Source organism: Loxodonta africana, chromosome 14 (genome assembly GCF_030014295.1).
Source record: "Loxodonta africana isolate mLoxAfr1 chromosome 14, mLoxAfr1.hap2, whole genome shotgun sequence".
In the NCBI taxonomy this organism is placed as follows: domain Eukaryota; kingdom Metazoa; phylum Chordata; class Mammalia; order Proboscidea; family Elephantidae; genus Loxodonta; species Loxodonta africana.
Window position 1 is genome coordinate 54,235,116 of NC_087355.1, and position 9,291 is coordinate 54,244,406.

Consider the following 9,291-nt stretch of genomic DNA (forward strand, 5'->3'; position numbering starts at 1 on the left):
ACTACTGTTTAGTTTTAAGATGACTTCAGGGGATATTTTTGGTTTAAGATTTAAAGATTATCTCAGCAATAGTTTCAGGAGTCCATCCACCATCCATGTCTCCATAAAGTCCTGATTCCATGAGAATTTGAACTTCTGTTGTACATTTCCTCCTTTTTGATTAGGATTATTCTATGGAATTTTTGATCAAAATGTTCAGTAATGGTAGCAAGGCACCATCCAGTTCATCTGGTCTCATGTCAAAGTAGGCAGTTGTCCATGAAGGTAATTAGTCACACATTCCATACCCTCCTGCTATTACTGACCCTCCTTTTACCTCTGTTGCTCCAGGTGACTAGAGACCAATTGTTGTGCCTTCAGTGGCCGCTTGCAAGCTTTTAAGACTCTGGGCACTAAGCAATGAACCAGGAGGTAGAACAGAAGCACTAAACATGTAATTAGGCCAGTTAACTGGAATGTTCCATGAAACTAAGACCCTAAACCTCCAAACCAAGGAACCAAATCCCGTGAGGTGTTCGGTTGTACATTAAGCAGCCTCAGCAGCTACTCTTTTTTAGGTCGTTGTTGTAAATTTATCTTCCCACGACTTTTGCCAGTTCAACTTTTTATAAGTGTACTATTTTCAGTTTTTTGATAATAGCCATCCTATTGGTAGTGAAGTGGTATTTCATTGTGGTTTTGGTTTGCATCTAATCATGTCGATCATCTTTTCATGTGCTCATTGGCTATTTGAATAGCTTCACTAGAGAAATGTCAATTCAAATCCTTTGTCCATCGCATTAATTTTCTAGGGCTGCCTTAACAGAGTATCACAAATTGGGTGACTTACAAGAACAGAAATTTGTGGTCTCATTATTCTGGAGGATAGCGGTATGAATTTAGTGTGTTGGGAGGGCAATGTTCTCTCTGAAGGCTTTAGGGGAAGATCCTTTCTTGTCTGTCCTGGCTTCTGGTATCTCCAGGTGTTCCTTAGCTTGCAGCTGCAGCATAACCTATGGCAATCTTTCCTCTGTCTATATCTATGTCTCTTCTCCTCATTTAAAGTCTCTGGATGGCACAGATGGTTTGTGCTTGACTACTAAAAGTTGGTGGTTTGAACCCACCCAGCAGCACTGTGGACGAAAGGCCTGAAAATCTGCTTCTGTAAAAGCTACTGCCTAGAAAACCCTATGGAGCAGCTCTACTCTGTAACACATAGGGTTGCTATGAGTTGCAATCAACGTGATGGCAATGGGCTTGGTTTTTCTTTTTTTTTTTTCTGATTTTCCTTGTTTACAAGGATGTAACAGATTGGATTAGGACCCAGCCTATTCTGGTATGATTTCATGTTAACTGATAACATCTTTGAAGAGCCCACTTCCAAACAAGGTTATGTTCACAGGTACTTGGGTTATAGCTTCAGCGTATCTTTTTGGAGGACACAGTTTAATCCATAACAGTCCACTCTCTGGCCCTCCCGAAATTCGTGTCCTTTCCGTGTGCAAAATACATTCACCCCATCCCAGCATCACCAGAAGTCTTAACTGATTCCAGCATTAAATCTAAGTCTAAAATCTTATGTTCTAAATAACCTAGTCAGGCATGGGTGAGACACTGGGTATGTTCTGTCCTGGGGCAAAATCCCTCCCTGTTTGTAGATCTGTGAAACCTAGAATATGAGACATTTGCTTTCAAAATACAGTGTTGGCATAGGCATAGGGCAGACATTCCCAATTCTAAAAGGGAGAAATTGGAGGGAAAGAAGGGGTCATGAGTCCAAAGTAAGTGTGAAGCCCAGCAGGGCAAATGCCATTAGATTTCAGGGCTTGAAAATAATCACATGCCTGTGGGCCCACCTGGGCACCCTGGGCACACTGGGGCCTTTGCCCTGTCTTCCAGGCCCACTCGGGATGTGGCCGCATTCTCTTGAACCACCTTTTCCCTGGTTAACTGGCCCAGTCCTTCGGACTAAGAAGGCGGTAACTCCAGCCCTGAAACTAAGGAGGTGGAGGCTACACCCCCTGGCCCTGGGTCTACAGCTCTGCGGGCCTCTGAACTGCTCTGAGTATCATCCTTTCCTTTTCCTGAAGGACAACAAATGTTAGCAGCCTAGCAGCTTCATTAGCCTGATTCCCGCTTGTGGGATCCCAGTAGCCCAATAGCTTTACTTCATTTTGTCCCATCTCTGTCCTTTTCATTCTAAGCTGGAAGTGTTTCTGCTGAAATGAGTGATTGGTTCTATAAATCTCATGTCTGATATTTTTAGCAAACAGTTGTCCAGTCACACCCTTGATGTTTTCTCCAGAGCATGCTTTCTCAGTTTTTACATTATGCATAAGCTGAGAATTTTCCAAATAGTCATGTTTTACTTACCACAAAGCATTTGAACTGTGTATGAGCAGGATAAGATTTGGACTCTGTTTGAAATTAAAACAAAGAAGAGGTTTATTAAGGTTTGAACGATTTGATTGGGGTCGAACCAGGGGGCAGCCTGGGCCCACCGAAATGACACCAAGCAGTCTGGCGCGGTTCAGTTACAGAAACATTTTTATGGGTTTAAAAGAGGAACTAAGCTGTATGCTAAGCATTTACAGGAAAATCAGTGAATACTGTAAAGATCACACTCTGATTGGATATATGTCACACAGTTACAGTAAAGCCTGTGAAAATACTAAAACATGTTAAATAGCTTGCGAGAAGAAACCACAGTGATTTTGCTTTCTACTTTTAATTGGTTGATACCATATAAGAAATCACAAGCCAATTTCTCATTGGCTGATACCGTTACAGACTACCACAAGTTTTGCTAAGAATTTCCTTGGAACAAAGTATAAAACGTATTTTCTGGGAACACTAAAGAAGATGTAGGTTCCGGACAATTCTCAAGGCTCAAGATGGATTCTGGCCTGCACTTTAGACAGTCATGTCAAGTATCTTAACAGCAAGCATTGAAGTAGCTTAACAAGCAGTAAAATGGATTTCATATTAAAGCTCAAGATGGGGTCAGTGTTCCAGCTGTAAGTTGCAGCTTTTCTACAAATCAAGTGCCTAAAATTTTAATCTGTTACACAGGACATAATTCAGCCAAGTTCTTGGCCACTTTGTAACGATGGTCGCCTTTCCTTCGGTATTCAAAGACCTGTCCATCACTTCCTCTTACAGGCCTCATCAGAAGCACATTTAACGTCCACATTTTTAGCAAGATTCTCTTTGTGATAATAGAAGCTTTCTCTACATTTCTTTCCGAGCCCTCACCAGAATCTCTTTTAATGTCTCTAACTCTACCAACATTCTGTATAAGGCAATCTAGGCTTTTACTATCAAGTGCCTCAGAGCTCTTCCAGCCTCTGCCCATTACCCAGTTCCGAAGACACTTCCACATTTTTAGGTATTTGTTACAGCAGCACCCCACTTCCCATTACCAAAATCTGTATTTGTCAGAGTTCTCCAGAGACACAGAATCAATTAGGTGTACATCCTTATGCCAGGTGACAGGCTGGAAATTCTGGAGACTCTGGCAGTTTTTTGTCTGAAATCTGTAGGTCAGGCAACAGGCTGGAAACTCCTGCAGATTGTCTATTGTCTATGTTACAGCTTTAAGGCATAATCCTTCTTCCTTGGAACACCTCCGTTTTTACTCTAAAGGCCTTTAACTGATTGATGAGGCCCACACATATTATGGAGGGTAACCTGCTTCACACTAGTTCAACTGATTTAAATGTTAATCACAATACCTTCACAGCAAGATCAGGCTAGTATTTGACCAGACAACTTGGCAGTGTACCCTAGCGAAGCTGACACATAAAATTAATCGTCACATCCATTTTTCAACTGGGTTTAACTTTTTGTTATTGAGTTGTAGGAGTTTTTTTTTTTTTTTGTATTTTGGGTATTAAACAAAAAAAATTCTGAAGGTTATCTTTTCACTTTCTTGATAATGTCCCTTGATGCATAAAAGTTTTTAATTTTGATGAAGTCCAGCTTATCTATTTTTTTCTTTTGTTATTCTTACTTTTGTCGTCATATATAAGGGTTGATTGCCAAATACAAGGTTGTTTACAAAGAACGAGATTAACACCGGTGATGCAAACTACACTCAGGAATTAATAGCAGTTACCTATGCCAGAGTTAAAGAGCCCTGGTGGCAGAATGATTGAGCACTTGGCTGCTAACAGAAAGGTTGGCGGTTTGAACCCACCATCACTCTGCAGGAGAAAAATGTGGCAGTCTGCTTCCATAAAGATTTACAGCCTTGGAAGTCCTGTGGGGCAGTTGTACTCTGTCTTATGAGGTCACTATGAGACGGAATCGGCTTGACGGCTGTGGGTTATAAATCTTATTGAACTTTGCTCTGGGATGCAGTTGCATGGAAACAGTTTGATCCTTTTGTATCTTGCTTTTATGATTTGTTAGGCAGATCTGGAACAGTGCTCAGTTTTGCAGCAATTATGCCCTTTTACTGAGGCAAGACCTTCATGAGTACTTTTCCTAATGGACTGTGAATCATGAATTTTTCCAGTCAGGCTGCTTGGGAGCAGCCACTGTTCTCTCTAATCTTTTTAGAAAGTTCTCTTCCTGCACTTGGGTATTCCACAAGCATGTAATAATTGTTGCTCAGCTGAATACTTGAGGAGAACATTTGAAAATCTCTGAGGTTCTCTTTCTGTGCAGCTTTCTCCTCCTTGGTAACCTGTTCTTTGAAGTCTAGCTGTGCTGGCCTCCTCACTCACAATTCGGGAATTTTGCCAGGGTCTATAGCAGTTTCCCCTTACTGTGCTGCTGCCTGGAAGGTCTCTCAAAACAGTAGGCTGGGACAGTTGTAGAGTTTGTTTGTTTCCAGTCTTTTAGCTATCACTGCTCCTTATTGCCTGATGTGCTATGTCTTGAAAACCACTCTTTAACATATTTTGTCTTTTTTTTGTTTGTTTGTTTGTCTGTTTCAGGCCGGAGAAATCTGGTCCCTTTTATGCTATTTTGGCCAGAAACAAAAGTCCTCAATGACATCTGGTTATAGTTTAATTTCTAGAGAGTATATTTCCCAGTTTCTAACGTATTGTCCTTTTATACTGAGCAATTTATCCAATAAATTAAATATAGTGAAAAATTGGAATGTCCCTTGAAAATCTACTGTATTGTGATCAATGTAAATCTCTTTGTATGCTATGAATTAGTCTAAGAGATATGGATTATGTAAGAAGGAAGGAGCTAGAGGCAGTAGTCCCTGCTTCTCTCTCTTTTCTTTTTAGATTTGACAAAGAATTGTCAGGGGAATAAAAGTGAATAAAAAATAACATAGATTTTAACTCAAAGAAGATGGCCCTGGGTTTCTTTTGTTAGTTTTTCTACATTTTCATTCAGGTAAGAGACATGTCATAAAAAGGTCTTAATTTACACAGGAAAGCATTCCTTTGAACGGTATGTGTAAAGGTTGTCTGTATTCCAAATGAAAAGAATATTGGGTTCAATTTCTCTTTTCAAATTAAATCATCATACCTGTGCTCAGTGGCCTTGTATAAAGAGAAGAAAGCTTTTGCTATCTTCTAGAGGCTAAATATATTTCTCTGATTTATCATAGCCTCAAAGGAGTAATGTCAGTGAAATTTAGTCAGACTATTCTTAGATAAGTATAATAATTTTAAAACTTAAGATTTTAAAAAGTATTTTGGTAATCTCCTGAGAGATCAAGATAAAATAAACTTTTGTTTTAATTTTGAAACTCATTCATGGGGAGCCACCCTTAAAAATTAACCAATTATTAACCACAAAGAGGTATAACAACTCCATAACTCAAAATAAAAAGCAAGAAAAAAATAACGACTCAGCAAACATAAAGTCAAATACTATGAAAATGAGGAACACACAATTCACAAAGAAAAACATCTCAGCACAAAAAAGTAAGTGGAAAAATGAAATTGTCAACAACACACACAAAAAGGCATCAAAATGACAGCACTAAACACATATTTATCTATAATTACGCTGAATGTAAATGGACTAAACGCACCAATAAGGAGACAGAGAGTCTCAGACTGGATAAAGAAACACGATTCGTCTATATGCTGCCTGCAAAAGACACACCTTAGATTTTGAGACACAAACAAACTAAAACTCAAAGGATGGAAAAAAATATATCAAGCAAACAATAAGCAAAAAAGAGCAGGAGCAGCAGTATTAATTTCTGACAAAATAGACTTTAAAGTTAAATCCACCACAAAGGATAAAGAAGGACACTACATAATGAGTAAAGGGACAATTGACCAGGAAGATATAACCATATTAAATATTTATGCACCCAATGACAGGGCTGCAAGATACATAAAACAAACTTTAACAGAACTGAAAAGTGAGATAGACACCTCCACAATTATAGTAGGAGACTTCAACACACCACTTTCAGAGAAGGACACGACATCCAGTAAGAAGCTCAATAGAGACATGGAAGACCTAATTGCTACAATCAACCAACTTGACCTCATTGATTTATACAGAACTCTCCACCCAACTGCTGCAAAGTATACTTTTTTTTCTAGTGCACATGGAACATTCTCTAGAATAGACCACATATTAGGTCGTAAAACAAACCTTTGCAGAATCCAAAACATCGAAATATGACAAAGCATCTTCTCAGACCACAAGGCCATAAAAGTGGAAATCAATAACAGAAAAATTAGGGAAAAGAAATCAAATACTTGGAAACTGAATAATACCCTCCTGAAAAAAGACTGGGTTATAGAAGACATTAAGGAGGGAATAAGGAAATTCATAGAATGCAACGAGAATGAAAATACTTCCTATCAAAACCTCTTGGACGCAGCAAAAGCAGTGCTCAGAGGTCAATTTATATTGATAAATGCACACATACAAAAAGAAGAAAGAGCCAAAATCAGAGAACTGTCCCTACAACTTGAACAAATAGAAAGTGAGCAACAAAAGAATCCATCAGGCACCAGAAGAAAACAAATAATAAAAACTAGAGCTGAATTAAGTGAATTAGAGAACAGAAAAACAATTGAAAGAATTAACAAAGCCAAAAGCTGGTTCTTTGAAAAAATTAACAAAATTGATAAACCATTGGCCAGACTGACTAAAGAAAAACAGAAAAGGAAACAAATAACCCGAATAAGAAACGAGAAGGACCACATCACAAGAGACCCAACTGAAATTAAAAGAATCATATCAGATTATTATGAAAAATTGTACTCTAACAAATTTGCAAACCTAGAAAAAATGGATGAATTCCTAGAAAAACACTACCTACCTAAACTAACACAATCAGAAACAGAACAACTAAATAGACCCATAACAAAAAAAGAGATTGAAATGGTAATCAAAAAACTCCCAACAAAAAAAAGCCCTCGCCCGGATGGCTTTACTGCAGAGTTCTACCAAACGTTCGGAGAAGAGTTAACACCACTACTACTAAAGGTATTTCAAAGCATAGAAAATGACGGAATTCTGCCTAACTCATTCTATGAAGCCACCATATCCCTGATACCAAAACCAGGTAAAGACATTACAAAAAAAGAAAATTTCAGACCTATATCCCTCATGAACATAGATGTAAAAATCCTCAACAAAATTCTAGCCAATAGAATTGAACAACATATCAAAAAAAATAATCCACCACGACCAAGTGGGATTTATACCAGGTATGTATGCAAGGCTGGTTTAATATTAGAAAAACCATTAATGTAATCCACCGTATAAATAAAACAAAAGACAAAAACCACATGATCTTATCAATTGATGCAGAAAAGGCATTTGACAAAGTCCAACACCCATTCATGATAAAAACTCTCAGCAAAATAGGAATTGAAGGAAAATTCCTCAACAAAATAAAGGGCATCTATACAAAGCCAACAGCCAATATCACTCTAAATGGAGAGAGCCTGAAAGCATTTCCCTTGAGAATGGGAACCAGACAAGGATGCCCTTTATCACCGCTCTTATTCAACATTGTGCTAGAGGTCCTAGCCAGGGCAATTAGGCTAGACAAAGAAATAAAGGGCATCTGGATTGGCAAAGAGGAAGTAAAGTTATCTCTATTTGCAGGTGACATGACCTCATACACAGAAAACCCTAAGGAATCTCAAGAAAACTACTGAAACTAATAGAAGAGTTTGGCAGAGTCTCAGGTTATAAGATAAACATACAAAAATCAGTTGGATTCCTCTACATCAACAAAAAGAACATCGAAGAGGAAATAACCAAATCAATACCATTCACAGTAGCCCACAAGAAGGTAAAACACGTAGGAATAAATCTTACCAAAGATGTAAAAGACCTATATAAAGAAAACTACAAAGTACTACTGCAAGAAACTAAAAAGGACCTACTTAAGTGGAAAAACATACCTTGCTCATGGATAGGAAGACTTAACATAGTAAAAATGTCTATTCTACCAAAAGCCATCTATACATACAATGCACTTCCGATCCAAATTCCAATGACATTTTTAATGTGATGGAGAAACAAATCACCAACTTCATATGGAAGGGAAAGAAGCCTTGAATAAGTAAAGCATTACTGAAAAAGAAGAAGAAAAGTGGGAGGCCTCACTCTACCTGATTTTAGAACCTGTTATACAGCCACAGTAGTCAAAACAGCCTGGTACTGGTACAACAACAGGCACATAGACCAATGGAACAGAACTGAGAACCCAGATATAAACCCATCCACATATGAGCAGCTAATATTTGACAGAGGCCCAGTGTCAGTTAATTGGGGAAAAGATAGTCTTTTTAACAAGTGGTGCTGGCATAACTGGATATTCATTTGCAAAAAAATGAAACAGGACCCATACCTCACACCGTGCACAAAAACTAACTCCAACTGGATCAGTGACCTAAACATAAAGACTAAAATGATAAAGATCATGGAAGAAAAAATAGGGAGAACGTTAGGAGCCCTAATACAAGGCATAAACAGAATACAAAACATTACCAAAAATGACGAAGAGAAACCAGATAACTGGGAGCTCCTAAAAATCAAACACCTATGCTCATCTAAAGACTTCACCAAAAGAGTAAAAAGACCACCTACAGACTGGGAAAGAATTTTCAGCTATGACATCTCTGACCAGCGCCTATCTCTGAAATCTATACGATTCTGTTAAAACTCAACCACAAAAAGACAAACAACCCAATCAAGAAGTGGGCAAAGGATATGAACACGCATTTCACTAAAGAAGATAGATATTCAGGCAGCTAACAGATACATGAGAAAATGTTTTCGATCATTAGCCATTAGAGAAATGCAAATTAAAACTACGATGAGATTCCAATCTCGCTCCAACAAGGCTGGCATTAATCC